Below are 15,835 nucleotides of genomic sequence, written 5' to 3' on the forward strand. Positions count from 1 at the left end.
GTTCATGAATCAGAAGACTCAATTTTATTAAGATAAGCATTCTCCCCAAATTGATCTCATCTTCAAGGCAAGTTTGTTAAAAGCCCATAGACTCTTTTGTAAAAATTAACAAGGTATTCAAAAACACACATGGATATGCCAAGGGCATAGAATAAAGCCAAAACAATTTCTGAAAAGAAGATCGAGATTGGAGGGCTTTCACTAAGTAAGTTCCAGACTTACTCTAAAGCCATCGACGTCAGGACAATGTGGTTTTGGTATAAGGATGGACACAAAATGAAACAGAATGGATTCCAGAATTAGAACCAAACTCATATGGTCAATTAATTTTTGACAAAAATATCAATGCACTTCAATGAAGGAAGTGTAGACTTTTCAACAAATAGGGCTGAGCAAGTGGACATCAGTATGGAAATAAATGAACCTCAGACCCTATCTCACACTATATGCAAAAGTTTATTTGAAATGTATTCAAGAACTCAACATAAAACCTAAAATCATAGGGGCGCATGGGTGGCTCAGTTGGTTGGGCGTCTGGCTTCTCACGGTTGGGTCATGATCTCATGGTTTGTGGGTTTGAGCCCCACGTCGGGCTCTGTGCTGACAGCTCAGAGCCTGGAGCTGCTTCAGATTCTGTGTCTCCCTCTCTCTCTCTGCCCCTCCCCCGCTCATGCTCTGTCTCTCTCTCTCTCAAAAATAAATAAACATTAAAATTTTTTTTAAAAAACCCTAAAATCATAAAGCGTTTAGAAAAATATACAAGAGAAGAACCTTCACAATCTTGGAATAGGCAAAGATTTCTTAGGACATAAAAATATTAAATATTGAAGGAAAAACCAAGAAATTATACCTCATCAAAAATGTTAACTTCTCTTCTTCAAAAGATCCAATTAAGAAATTGAAAAGGTAATCCACAGACTGGGAATATGCTTGGATAGATGAACGGATGGTAGAAAAGATACTCCTTTGTGACAATACATCTTGTCTCCCATAATTCTCACCCATCATGTCTATCTATGTTATAGGGGTCATGGGTATGGATAAACTAATAAACTGAGCACCCATTGGGTGTCAGTATCAGTTAGAGAAATAGAAATCAGTAGCAGAATCTAGACATTATGCATAACGATAATCGACAGCGTTCTTGTAGTCAGACATTTTCAGTTTTTTAACACTTCAAGTACCTAACATGGATCTGAGCATTTGAAAAATATTAGCTCATTTAATACATTGGCCCTATGAGGTAGACGTGATCTCAAGAACAGCAGCAGCAACATCATCTGAGAACTGATTAAAAATGTAAATTCTCAGGCCCCACCCCAGAGGGACTGAATCAGAAACTCAGGCTGTGGGTCCCAGCACTTAGAGTTACGTTGAAGGGCCACGCAGAGGATTTTCATAAGATTACAGTTTGAGAATCACTGTTCAATAATATTGGCTTCTTGCTTAAATGCTGTGGTCACTCTTAGCATCTGTTATGTACTTTATCAAACTTCCATCTTTAAGGCACTAAACCTTTAACTTTCAATTTGAAGTGAAATTTCCTTTTTTTTTTTTTTTTTTTAATTTTGCCAAAGCTGGTTCTGGCTGGTGACACCACATCTAGTGAAGCTCTGTTTACTGTGGCCATATTCACGTTCTCTCTGGCAACTGCATTCTTATATTGGATGTTTCTTCCTTTTTTTCTTTCCTTCTTTCTTCTTCTTTTTTCTTTTCTTTTTTTTTCTATGGATGAAGAAGGGTCTCAAAGTTTCTTGGCAGGAAAATACTCCACCTGTTTAGAGGAACAGCTGAAAACAAGTCCATCATTGTACAGGAACAAGAATGCCATGTTACTTTCCACGTAACCTCCTTAACCATCTTCCCGTAACAATGCCTCACTAGCCTAGGCATTTGGGGCCATAATGGCCTTTCTGAAGAGGGAAGCTCTTCAGAAGAGACTAGGTTGGTGAGAGCAAACAACACAATAAATTCAGGGTTTTGTTTTCAGTAGTAACACATTTTGGGTCTCCGCCTTTTGAGCATCAAGTGGCAAATGTTCCATGCATTGAAACAGAAATAAGAGCTCTACATCAATAAAACAAGAACATGCATCACTAGCCACACACATGGTCCTTGGCAGTAGATCTTAGCTGCAGGACTCATAGGAAGAAAAGGAACAAGGGAGTGTGGCGGGGGTTGGGGGGGAGGAGGCGGAATCCAAGCACCAATTTAGAGACTGCAGGGCTCGTTATAAAAAGCTATTTTTAAAATGGGAGACGAATCGCTTTGGAAAGAAAAGAATCAAGTTGTCAAAATGAATTAAAAGGGGGAGAGAGGGTCTGATTAAAGTTACACTCAAGTAGCCAGAACGGATGCCAGATATCTTCTAGAGCAACCTCCTGGTCTTACAGAAGGAGATCAGGTCCTTCCGGTGGGAAGCAAGTAATTCTCAAACCAAGGTCAGGTGCTTATTAGGGGTAGAATTGGAGACTTCAGACCCTGGTCTCTTGGCTTCAATTTGTTGTGGGTGATTAAAGTCCCTGTTTTTCTATAAAGTGCCAAATGATTGAAGTTCAAACAAGGGGGGTCATCACTGACTAGAGGTTCTGAGGACCCTTCAATTAGAAAAATGAGGCTCGAGGGGCGCCTGGGTGGCGCAGTCGGTTAAGCGTCCGGCTTCAGCCAGGTCACGATCTCACGGTCTGTGAGTTCGAGCCCCGCTCGTCAGGCTCTGGGCCGATGGCTCGGAGCCTGGAGCCTGTTTCCGATTCTTCTCCCTCTCTCTCTGCCCCTCCCCCGTTCATGCTCTGTCTCTCTCTGTCCCAAAAATAAATAAAAAACGTTGAAAAAAAAATTTAAAAAAAAAAAAGAAAAAGAAAAATGAGGCTCGATTTAGGCTCTAGATGGGAAAAATATCAGAGCAGGTATGAGGGCCTGGGACCATAGGAGGCCCTGAAGAGACCTCCCATGATGAAAACTGTATCCACAGCGCAGGGAAATGACCCAGCTTCGCTCTCTCCTACAAAGCAACGGGCTTCATTTTCACTTGATGAGACGTCTTCCACGGACACAAATTCTACTTAGTGATCATCAGCCTAACAGGAAGGCACGGGTCGCGAGCACAACTCCAGGGCTCCCAGCCATGAGTCATACCTGCCCCTGGCGAAGACAGTGTTTACTTGGAGAGTTTTTGAAAGCCAGCAGGCGACAAAGAAAAGTGTCATTGTGATGCTAATGGCAGATGCTGCAGTTGCAAGTTGTTGCCTGTAGTTCTTTAAAAAATGTATAAATAGGGTTTCTGCCCCGATTTGCATTCTAAAAAGATGGCCCTTTTTTTGTGTGTTACATTACCGGATGCTGCTCCCTCAATTCAAAAATAAAACAAAACGGGGAGAACAGTGGACTGTTCAAAATGTTTAAATTATGCACAAATAAAGGGAAATAAGAATAAAAAGGAATGCGTCTTTGTCTCAGTCCGCCCTTAAACGTTCCGGTGAAAATCCATCTCATTATATTCATGGGTCCTAATTTAAAGAATAACAGAGCCGGTGGCGGGCCAATGACTGCTAATGCTGCCGGCGTTAACATCATGAGTGGTGTGGCGCTTTCTGCGACCCAGGCACCACATCTTGGAACAAAGGAAAAGGAACAAGGTGGCACTGCTGTTACCCAAATTGGCCTCTGGCTTCCACTCTGGCAAGTGACAGGGGCCGGCTGCTCTTTCTCAGGTGCCCCTGGGGAATGCGTGTGTGCCATTAACCCAACCGGCCACTGGGTGTGACCACGCTCCACACAAAAGGAAGCCAAAGCCGCTTTCGGGGGACTTTTCCCTGGCAGGGTCGACGCACGCACGCACGCGCACACACACACACACGTGTGCATACCCAGACCGTGAAGTCCTCACCCTCAGGAGGGAAAGTTTCAAAAGTCAGTCCGGGCTTGATTTTTACCTTCCAAACGGGCGCGCCCAGTGAACGTTGTTAATTTCCCCTCTGCTCCAAAACGAGTGTAACTTCCTCTTTCTGTTAGGTCTCAGTTAAAGAATGAGAAGCAGGTCTGTAATTCCCAGCAACACAAATCAAAAGAAATCGCCTTCCGCATAACCTGTTCAAAGGGAAAAGGAGAAAGAGAGAGGGAGTCCCCAGAAACGCACGCTGGCTGGGTCTAAACACCCCTGCAGCAGAACGCGTCCCTCCAAAAATCCTGTGCCCCTGATCCCCACCGCTGGTGGCATCTGGGGCTGGGTTGCAGACGCAACTCCCTTCAGGTTTCCTTTGAACGTGAGAGCCAAATATCTTTGCTGTGGTAATCGAGAGCCACATCCACCGCAATTTTAAAGGAAACGGATTCATCCGTGATGAAGACTTGGGTCCAAGTGGTCGGCAAGATAACTAGGCTGAATGGCATCTCACGATCCCATCGGCAGATTAGGTTTTTTTCATTCCTTTTCAAACACAGAACATTCTTTACATGGGGGAGCAGGAGAAGCAGAGACAAAATCCAGCCTTGCAAAGCAACAGCAAAAGGTTAACCACTCACCCTGTTTTTAATTCCGCCTTTTAACTACCTCCATTCCCAGTGTCCAAAAAGATACCCACGCATTTGCACGCACACGTGCCCACGGGGTGAAGCCTATTTTCTTTCATCCTGACCCATAGTTTAAATTGTGTCCTTCCCTTTGCACCTGCACAGAGGGGGTGTTCATTCGATTCGTACTGTTTCTCCCCAAAAGGTTCGTGGTGTTTTCACAAGGTTATATTAAAGATTGGAAACAGGCACATAACGTCTCCCTGAAGAAGCCGCGTCCAACATCGCCCTTAAGAGCACCTCTCTTTTTTTTCAACATCTTATTTCAAAGAAATCCTTCGTGTGTGTGTGTGTGTGCCATGCTCAGAAAATATTTGTCGATTGCTAACACTATGTCTGAAAATCAGTTGGAAGATGTTTTTCCGAGCCTGCCAATTTGCAGACATCAGCTAAGTGCCTGGGGTTCCTCCAGTTTCCCGAGCTGAGGACATTTTTCTTTAAAAAGATGTTTTTGTGGAGAGTCTAAAAACTGAATGAGAAACCTCAGACTGGGAATCTTCAATGGGCCCTGGAGTCGCGGTGCTTTGTCACCAAGCACGGCAACTGGCATTTTATTTTTAAATGAAGCATCGTAGCCTATCTAACGTCTTAGTGCCACGGAACACACGCGGGCACCACTCACAATAGCGAAATAAATCTCGGGGTCCTTAAGGTTTTCCTTCATGCCATCGCTCACCTTGATTTCTGTTTCCAGGGGAATAAATAAATAAATAAATAAGGTCAGGTGGTGCTGGTGACCAACAGCGCATTGAGAGGTATTGTCGCATCCCAGGGTAGTAAAAGCAGTCGCTGCTTTTTCTTAAGAAGGAAAGTTTAAATGTATGCCGTCCTTGTTGCGATGAAACTCAGAGGCCAGATTCACTTTGTGCCGTGTTCTGCTGTTGCCCTGGACTCAAATCAACGCTCACAGGAATGAGCTGACGAGTAATGGAGTGGCCACCTTCAAGTTATTTTCATGGCACGTTGCAGCCCGGGTTAGAAGTACCAAAGATAAAAATTGACTCCAAGACTACTGGTTGTTAATTTTTATCAATTAGTAATCAATGAGGACCATTAAAATTAGTATCGTGGAATTAGGGAGGTCGCTGAGCAGTGGGTTCAAGTTTAAGTGAAAGGAAGATCGAATTCCACTTGGAGAACAGACCCTTCTTTATCTGACCCCTGCTTGTTTTTCTAGCCTTGTCTTCCAAGAACCCTGTGGTGAAGCCTAGCACCACCCCCCCCCATTCCGTGAACAGACCCGCTTTCAAACATCCATATTCTTTTGAAGTGCTGTTTCCTAAACTCTAAGAGCTGCCTTATGCCTCCCCGTGCCTGCCCCACTCAACAGACTCTCCCTCACTTTGTAGGCAAAGCTATGATGTTACCTCCTATTTGAAACCTTCTTCAAATGCTCTCCTCTGACTGTGCCAGGCCCCTGAGACTGGACATAGACTCCTCCTGAACAGAACCTAACCCGTTGTTTATACGATGGCCATATGTATCCACTCCTGTCTCCCACCGCTGACTGGGAGGTAAACACATATTTTCCTATTTGTGTCTCCACAGTCTTGAACGGTGTATGGTAATTGGAAGGTGCTCAATGAGCATTGAATAAAGGAATGAAAAAGGCATGGATGGAATGAATCAGGAAACTAATAAGTGAGCCGTTGAACAAAATCCAGACTTGGGTAGGACAGTCCAACAGACGGGGTCAAATAAGTGCCAAGACTTATCTGCGCCATCTCTCCTACGCAGTAGAAACACTGCCCTGCATTGCTCAGTGGGGAAGCAGATTCTATCAGATCCTCGAAGAGCACATCCTTTCACAGAGGACCCACCTTCTGCCAGGGATGGGTCTCTCTGAACTAACCCTTTTCCAACTTGGACTATGAATGAATAGGTGGCCTAGAGAGATGCATATATTATAGCAAGAGACCACGTTTTAAAATAAATGGAAAAGGAGAACGCAAAATGAAGGTAGAGATATGAAGATGATCCAAACATGGGATTAATACAAAAATGCCCACGATAGAGAACCAGTACCTGCAACAGGAAATGCATGAACTTGGTTCGCACCTTTATAACAGCTCGACTAGGGAAGCCTGACCGGTTACACAATTCAGTTTCTGCAAGACAAAAACAAGCTGATCGTTCAGGAAAAGCATCGTTAGCCACGCAAGAGAGGAATTTTTGTCAAGGGAAGTGTACCTATTAATTTTCGCTGGGGAGGAAGCCTTTTTTTTTTTTTATGGGAAGAGAGATTGATAAAGTGGAGACAAGGCTCAGAGAGGAGGACCTGTGAGAGAAGACCATGAACTACTGAAGTCCCTTTGGCTGCAGGGACATAAGTGGAAGGAGAAGGAAGTTAGATAAAATTCATTGTGAGTGGAAAGCAATGAATTTAAAGCTAGGCATAGTTGTCTGGCTTGACAATGAAGATAGCACTGTTCTACCCTTTTCTACTATTGATCTACTGCTTAGATGACTCAGAATCCCCACAGGAAATGTGATGAGTATTTCATAAGGTCAGAGGTGCCCGTGGGTGCAGTCCTATCTCCCCACCACAACGCAGGGCCAGAAGGTGGCAGGAGACACGAAGGGGTTTCCATTTACCACCAGGGCTACCAAGCAGTGCTTCCGGGACGCCATTTCAACCTCTCTATCCTAGAAAAAGAGGACACAGGACAGGCTGGTCCACTGCATGTCTTTTGGGTAGAGGGGTTATAGGACGCACCCAGGACGGGTGGTCCTGGCAAAGACCCCAGTTCCTCAGATGGGGCTATCTTGGGTAAATAGCACAAACTGCTGACCCTTTATCTCTTCACCCATAAAAATAACTTTATGGGTGAAGTTATGGGTTATCCTGAGAATGAATTGTGAAAATACAAATGTTAAAGTTACTGTCACAAAATTAAAAGAACTAAACACAGTCATAGACTTGCTTCCACTGTCTTAGAGCAAGTACCTCCAGATAAGACTTAATTGGATCATTTCACTCTGTTGATTGTTTCCTTTGCCGTGCAGAATCTGTTTAGTTTGATGTAATCCCATTTTTTTTTTTTTTTTTTTTTGCTTTTGTTCCTGTGTTTTTGGTGTCGTATCCATGAAATCATTGCCAACACCAATGTCAAAAAGACTTTCCCCTTCGTGTTTTAGGAGTTTTACAGTCTCGGGTCTTATGCGTAAGTCTTTGGCCCATTTCAAAGGTTTTTTGTTAGTTTTTTGTTTTTTGTTTTTTTAATGTCTGGTATAAGGGTCCAATTTCATTCTTTCTTTTGAGGAAGAGACTATCTTCTCCCCATGGTGTACCCTTGACGACCTTGTCAAAGATCAGTTGACCATAAATGTGTGGATTTATTTCTGGGCCCTCTATTCTGTTCCATTGGTCTATATGTCTGACTTTATGCAAGTACCATACTGTTTTGATTATTATAGATTTATAATATACTTTGAAACCAGGAAAATGATGCTTGCAGCTTCGTTCTTCTTTTTCAAGATTATTTGGCTAATGTGGTCTTTTATGGTTCTCTATGAATGGTAGAATTGTTTTCCTATTTCTGTAAAAAAATGCCATTGGGACTTTGATAGGGGCTGCACTGAATCTATAGATCTCTTTGGATGGTGTGGACATTTTAATGATATTAAGCCTTTCAATCTATGAACGCAGGATGTCTTTCCATAAAGGGTAATTTATGGAATGGGAGAAAATATTTATAAATCATATACCTGATAAGGGATTAGTCTCCAAAATATATAAGAAATTCCTTGGGGCACCTGGGTGGCTCAGTTAGTTAAGCGTCTGACTTTGGCTCAGGTCATGATCTCATGGTTCATGAGTTTGATCTCCACGTCCGGCTCTGTGCTGACAGCTCAGAGCCTGGAGCCTGCTTCAGATTCTGTGTCTCCCTCTCTCTCAGTCCCTCCCCCACTCACCCCTGTCTATATCTCTCTTTCTCTCAAAAAAAAAAAAAAAATGAATAAACATTAAAAAAAATTAGAAAAAAAAGAAATTCCTATAACTCACTAGCAACAAAACTAATAACCTGATTTTAAAATGGACTAAAAATTTTAACAGATACTTCCTCAAGGAAGACAAATGGCCAACAGATACATGAAAAAAATGCTCAATGTCACTTACCATCAGGGAAATGCAAATCAAAACCACCACGAAGATGCCACCTCATACCTGTCATATTGGCTACTATTTAAAAAAAAGGCACAGCAAGTGTTGGTGAGGATGTGGACAAATTAGAACTCTTGCACTGTTGGTGGGAATGCAAACTGGTGCAGCTACTATGGAAAACAGTATGAGGTTCCTCAAAAAATCAAAAATAGAACTACCATATGATCTAGCAATCCCACATCTGGATATTTACCCAAAAGACTTGCAATCGGGATAGCAAAGAGATACTTGTATTTCCGTGTTCATTGCAGAATTATTCACAACAGCCAAAGTGGGGAAAAAATTTAAATATCCATTTATTTGTTTGTTTGTTTGTTTGTTTATAAAATGTGGTATAAATACACCTTGGAATACTACTCAACCTTAGAAAAGATGGAGATTCTTTTCTCCATCCATTACACGGATGAACCTGGAAGGCATTATTCTTACTGAAATAAGCCAGCCACTGAAAGATAAACACTGCATGATTGCACTTACATGAGGTATCTAAAATAGTCAAATTCATAGAACCAGAGAGTGAAATGGTGGTTGCCGGTGGCTGTGGGGAGAGGAAAATGGGGAGTTACTGATAAGGGGCATTAAGTTTCAGTTAAGCAAGATGAATAAGTTCTAGAGATTTGCTGTACAACATTGTACTCCTAGACAACACTATTGTACTTATCAAGAGGGCAGATCTCATGTCAGGTGTTCTAACCCCAAAGAAGTTTTTTTGATGGGCACCTGGGTGGCTCAGCCAGTTAAGCCTCTTGATTTCAGCTCAGGTCATGATCTCATGGGTTCATGAGTTCCAGCCCTACATCAGGCTCTGTGCTGACAATATGGAGCCTGCTTGAGATCTCTCTCTCTCTCTCTCTCTCTCTCTCTCTCTCTCTCTTTCTCTCTCTCTCCCTCTCTCTGCCCCACCCTCTCCCCCTCTCTCTCTTTCTCTGAAAATAAAAAAAGCAAACTTAAAACAAGTGGGTTTTAAAATTTTTCAAGTAAAATGGAAAAAAAAAAAAGAATGACTTGGGGTAAGATCAATGAGCCTTAATGGGGGTGTGGTTTGGTCCAGAATAGTCCAGAATTTTCAAACACCCACTTTAGCCATCTGTCATTAAGAAGCACCAAACTACAAATACCCTCTGGTTACTTCAGCTCTTGGGAGGAAGGGTATTTACTTGCAGTATATACTCTTGCTTGGACTCTTTCAATAAGATGGGTCCAAGATAACCGGTAACAGAAGTTAGTCAACCCACCCAAATTAGAGAAAATTTGGTTGGGGTAAGTTAGGCTGTAAGCTGCATCAGGTTGTGTATTGTGTTTGATGCTTCCCCATTATATTCCCAGCACATCAAACATAATATATGATCAGTAAATATTTGATGAATAAATAAATATGGTAAAGAATTCAGGGAATTCAGATTTTATTCCACTTACCACATAAGCAATGGCATGTAGTAAACAAACAAACTTTATATATTTCTTTTGACTGAATTATGTCCCCAAATTCATATGTTGAAGTCCTAACATGCAATGTGATGGTGTTTAGAGATGAGGTCTTTGGTAGGTAACTAGGTCATGAGGGTAGAGTCCTCATGATGAGACTGTGCCCTTATAAGAAGAGACAGGAGAAAGACGTCTCTCTTGCCGTATTCCAGCCAGGAAAAGCACTCTCATCAGGAGCTGAATCTGCCAGCACCTTGAACTTATCAGTGCCCGAACTGTGAACAGTCTGTCCATTGTTTAAGCTACTCAGTCTATAGTATTTTGTCAGAGCAGCCAGAGCTAAGACATACATGGAAATTTTTGAGAAACAGCAAAACAGGTAATAGAAAGCTGGTTTTCATCGAAGTAGTCTAGGAGTATTGCAAAAAAACAACCTTGAATTTCACCCTAAATCAGTGTACTGAATGACAGCATGATGACAAATGAAAAAAAATTACATGATGCAACAGTATCTTGTTATTTTTTTTAGAAATTTTTGCATTTGCTTCTATCAGTATTATAAAATGAAAACACCAGTAAGTTCTATTTTATTTTTTACACGTATAAGAAATATTCCATTCATTCATGCATGCATTCATTCATTTATTCATTCATACATTCATTCATTTTCTTCAACAAACAATGATTGTGTGGCAGCTAAGAGCTCAAGCACTCTGTTAGGTAATTAATGAGAAAATTAAATATACTGCCCTCAGAGACTTTACAGGTTCATGAAGGAAGCAGATACCTATATGGATAATTATAGTACAGTGGGTTAAGTGTAATGATAGAGTAGCACTAGGCATAAGACCAAGGCTACACTCAAAGAGAGTGGGAAAAGGATTTCTCTAGGAAGACGAATCTTAGCCCAATCTTGAAATTCAAATACAACTAAACCCAGGAAAGATGTTGGAAAAGGGATGATCCTCGTAGAGGGCCAGTACATGCAAAAGCTTGGAGACAAACATGTGTGTCTCCTGAGGAAACTAAAAGAAATTCTGCACTGCCGAACAGTCAAGGAGGGACATATGTGTCATGGCAAAGGCTTGACTATGTCCACTAAGCATGACATATACACCATGCACCCCCCACTCCTCCCGCCCGAGCCCGTGGAAGGTGTGGGTAACTGATCACGGCATTCCCCGGGAGCCCAGATGCAGCCCCAGAATCTTCTCAGCGTGGCATGCCAGCATGTCAATTCCAATGCGTCCAAATGCAAGATGAAACCTACCTGCCATGTTTGCTTCAATGATGAGGAACCTCTGAAGGTTATAGACAGGGGGAGAAGAGGATCCAGATTTGTGATTTAAAAGATCTTTGTGGTAGCACCACAGAGAGTGGATTTGAGAGGTGGGGTCAAAACAAAAGTAAAAGGATACTGTTATATCTTACACATGAATTTCTATAGGACATAAACTCTTCGCATAGCCTGTGTTCAAAGGGGAACGAAAGGGGTCCCTGGGTGACTCAGTTGGTTAAGCCTCTGACTCTTGATTCCGGCATAGGACACGATCTCACACGGTTCGTGCAATCGAGCCCTGCTTGGGGGTTCTCTCTCCTCCTCTGACTCTGCCCCCCCCACTCTCTGTCTCTGTCTGCCTCTCAAAATAAATAAATTTTAAGATAAAACGAAATCTATAAAAATAAGGCAAAGGGGGAATTAAAAAGTGAGTGGTACAGAGACCACGGAAGGGGACAGAGCTGGCTGGCACTGTGGCCCTATAATTGGCGTAAATTCCAAAGAGGAATTTTAGAATTCTCCCTCAGAAGTTTCCCCATCTCAGCTCTGCTGCTAATATGTGCTCCTAGAGCATGAAGGTGACAAAGCTTATTTGGAAAGAACAATCGTCTCGTAATGAACGCTTTACCCCTTCAGTAAGGAGGCAACGATGTTATTTGTAGCTACTGTTTTACCACCAGAGTAGAGATCCAGAAACTTCAATAAGAAAAACCCAACAAGAAGGGAATGATAATTGGGTTAGGTCTACACCGCGGTTACAGCCAGAGCAGTCCGTGACTTTCAAAATAACCTCACCTGGGCTTGTTGAATTAAGAGACTGCACCATTTTTTTCCCCACTTTTTTTCACTACCCCAAAAGACCTGCCGCTTGTCAGTCGATTTGTTTTTAATTCCCAGGTCTCCCTGGCTTGTTTGTAGCTACTATGGTTTTTTTTTCTCTTTAAGTGCAGGAGGAAGGTTGGAGTTTTGATCATCCGTGTCCCCCCAAAGGCTCCAGGGATGCAGGGAAGCAAACAGAGCTGAGAGAGGATGTATCAGCGGGACAAAAAGCACAAGATGGGAAGGCCGACTCTCCTTACACAGACGAGGTTTTCCCAGGAATGCTGGGGAGGTGGCAGATCACACAGAGGGAATCGGATACTCAGCAGCAGGCATCTAGCAAGAGACAGGAAGAGATGTCTGGGTCGGTTTTATGTGTGGGTAGGTGTTTGGCAGGCCCCAGGCACCCGAGCATTTCTGTGGCACCTTTGCCGATAATTCTAGACTTGAGGACAAAGACGCCAGGCCGAAGAGCCCGAGGGGGTGGGGAAGGGGAGGCCGAGTCCAGGGAATGAGAGGGGGGGAGTTCCAGTGAAAGCAGGAGAACAGAGCTGTGCTGTTTCAGCTGTGTTGGAGAGAGAGAGAGAGAGGGAGAGAGAGGTCTAGTTGAAAGTGGCAGAGGAGGGTGGGAATCTGGGACCTCTGCCCCCCACCCCTTTCACTGTCCACCACCCTGTAGCTAAAATACGTTTCTGTTCCCACTCAGCTTTCCTTTCCTTCTGTTTGTCTGGGCGGGGGGGGGGGTCCTTCAAGCAAAACTGGGAGACGCCACAAAGAAGTTTAAGTTCACGGATTTATGCTTTATTCTACAAAGGATTTCAGAGGGATTTTAAGGCCAGATGCAGCCCCCGCCCCCAGATTTCTAAAAACTTAGGGAGTCATTTTACTTGGCTCTGCACACCTGAAAAGCACACCCCTCTGACTGACAATCCATGCGTTCTTTCTCTCTCAAGGAACAGCTATTACGGTGCAGAGACTTGCAGAAGTGACTGGTGCAGGAACGCGGTGCGAGGTCAACTCTGCCTTTAGTCTGTACAGGTAAAGTCTGTTTCCACACGCCCACCCAACGGATGGGTCCAGAACAAAGTCTAAGCCAGTTCTTTACTTTCCCATGGCAGATGTGTTTACTGCAGGTAGACAGCCTGGCATTCCCTTTTCCTTTCTAACCTCTCTTTTCAACATTATCCCCCGACCCCACCTGCCCTCCCTGCCCCCCAGGTACTCTGCGACTCCCCTCCACCCTCTCCAAAGTAGGTTCCTGGGCAATGTTTCATATTCAGATACTCCAGGGCCGAGCGGGATCTTGTAGGCAAGATCGATAAATGTGGGTGGTCCTTACTAATAGAAATCACCGCTCGGAACCAAGCGTCAATTCGGTATTTTATGCTAATAAATGACCAACTCCCTTTGTGGTCTTACTACTTTCTTCCTGGAGAGAAGGAAGGAAAGAAAGAACACATAGAGAAACATCTGGCCACAGAAGCTGTATCTTCTAATTGTGCAATATTGCGAGTTTTTTTTCATTTCTGCACCCAGGGGCTTCAGCAGACAGGCAGGTAAGTGTTTCTTTTTTTTTTTTTTGGTTCGTGATGGTTTCTGTTTTGACAAGACCTCTTTAAAGATCTGCCAGCTCAGCTGTAAAAAATTTGCTCTGGATTGAAACGTGGCATTTATAGTTGCGGTCCCAGAGCAGCCTTTTTTTTTTTTTTTTTAACACTAAATTTGGATTAAATCTGTTAAGACTCTTCTCAAAATTATGAGTGTAAAAATAAAATTCAGGAACTTCATGAGTTCCTTGATATTTTGTGTTCCTACTGTGTGAGGAAAACAGATTCTAATGTCTAAAAAAAGAAAAACTGCCAGTCTGTGATTAAAATGTCTTCCTTAGGCATGTGCCCATGCCTGCGGGTGAACTTAGCTAAATATACGATATATTCATCGACGTGTTGCACGGGCACCTCCTTTAAGCCGTCTCCGCTAAGGAGAAGTTAAGCCAGCTCCTGGCCCGGTCTCTTGAGCCCTGTTGGGACCCTGCTTTTCTATCAGGCCCAGAAGGAAGAAGAAAAGGCGTTGAGCAGCAGAAGCCCGCCAACCTCGCTCGCTCTGAACGAGAAGCGTCTGCAGGCGCAGAAGCAGGTGCCGGGGGACGGTTGTCCGCGCCAGGAGCGCAAGGCCTCCCTGCGCAGCCGACCCCGCGTGGAGCCTTGCCTGGTGCCTGACCCCGCTCCTCCTGTGTCAGAGAGCAGGTTGACGTCTGGGACGTCGCTCAGCCTCCTCAGCAGTTCTTCTTTATTTCTTAGCCTGGAGACTTAGAAAAATATTTCTCCTATCTGCCTGGGTCTTGTGCACATTTGCTGCTGTTGTTTTTACTCTATTAAAAAGGTCCCCAAATTTCATTGCTTAAAAACGTTGTTGAGGGGTGACTGGGTGGTTCAGCTGGTTGAGCGTCTGACTCTTGGTCTCAGCTCAGGTCTTGATCTCAGGGTGGTGAGTTCAAGCCCACGGTGGGCTCTGTGCCAGGCCTGAAACCTCCTTTAAAAACAAGCAAACAAACAAACAAATAAACAAACACGTTGTTGAGTGAGAAGTCTCCTGCCAAACCCCCTGTCCTCATACCCCCTGTGCCTTAAGGGTCACCCCATCAAGAAATCGTCTGTGTTGGTTCCTCCGTAGTCCCTCCAAGATTTCTTTATGTAAAAACGAGCAGAGGAAAAGGTACTTTTATGTTTTCCTCTTTCGTATGACACCATCTCGCACCTTGCCTTTGGCAGTTAACAAAAGTGGTGCAGATTAGCACGTAGAGGACTTTCTCACTCACTTTTACTCGGCCCCCGTCCCTCGTGTGGTGCGGAGGCAACCACGGCCTTTGTTTTCTCTGCCGTGCGGTTCCCAATCTTTACTGATCACAAATACTGAAGCAATGAAGGGCACATTCTGTTTTCTGTAATCTAACTCCTACCTGTGTGCTTGTGTCTTTGTTAATTACCTCCCTTTTGCTTCTTTTCTCCAACTTTTTGAGTCACCTAGTTAATTTCTGTCGTTTAATGTTTTATTGATCTAAGTATTTTGTGTCATGACTTTTTTTTTTCCTTAGTAATGACTCAGTTATATCCCAACATTCTGATATATGTATTCATCCCTGTTAAATTCTGCATTTTGGGTTTGCATTCGCCACTTGACCCACGAATTATTTAACACTGTTATTTTTATTTCCAAGTGAAAGGGACTTACCCTGTGTTGAACTGCAGATGCATTGCATTGCATTGTCAGATAATTTTGTTCTGCCGTTTCTACTTTGTTAAAATTTATTGAGATTTTCCTTGTGGTGTAATTCACACGTCATCAATTTTTGCAAAGGATCCGTGAACACTTAGAAAGTGGAGGGAGGGGCGTCTGGGTGGCTCAGTCAGTTAAGCATCCGACTCTTGATTTCAGCTCAGGTCGGATGGCACCGTTTGTGGGATTGAGCCCCTTGCTGGGCTTTGCGTTGTCAGCAAGGAGCCTGCTTGGAATTCTCTCTTTCTGCCCCTCTTCCCTGCCCCCCAACCCCCGCCCCACCACTTGTGCTCTCTCGCTCT

The 15,835-nt window shown here is 43.5% G+C and overlaps 1 long non-coding RNA gene across 1 annotated transcript in view; it reads right to left on the reverse strand.

Annotated features, from left to right (window-relative positions):
• Positions 1–13,826: 13,826 nt before the first annotated feature.
• Positions 13,827–15,835, reverse strand: part of LOC131515088 (uncharacterized) — a 35,550-nt gene continuing 33,541 nt past the window's right edge. Inside the window, exon 3 of the long non-coding RNA XR_009263428.1 lies at positions 13,827–14,789. This is a non-coding gene — a long non-coding RNA (uncharacterized LOC131515088). The remainder of the gene's footprint in view (positions 14,790–15,835) is intronic.

This window comes from Neofelis nebulosa, chromosome 6, assembly GCF_028018385.1.
Source record: "Neofelis nebulosa isolate mNeoNeb1 chromosome 6, mNeoNeb1.pri, whole genome shotgun sequence".
Taxonomy (NCBI): Eukaryota; Metazoa; Chordata; class Mammalia; order Carnivora; family Felidae; genus Neofelis; species Neofelis nebulosa.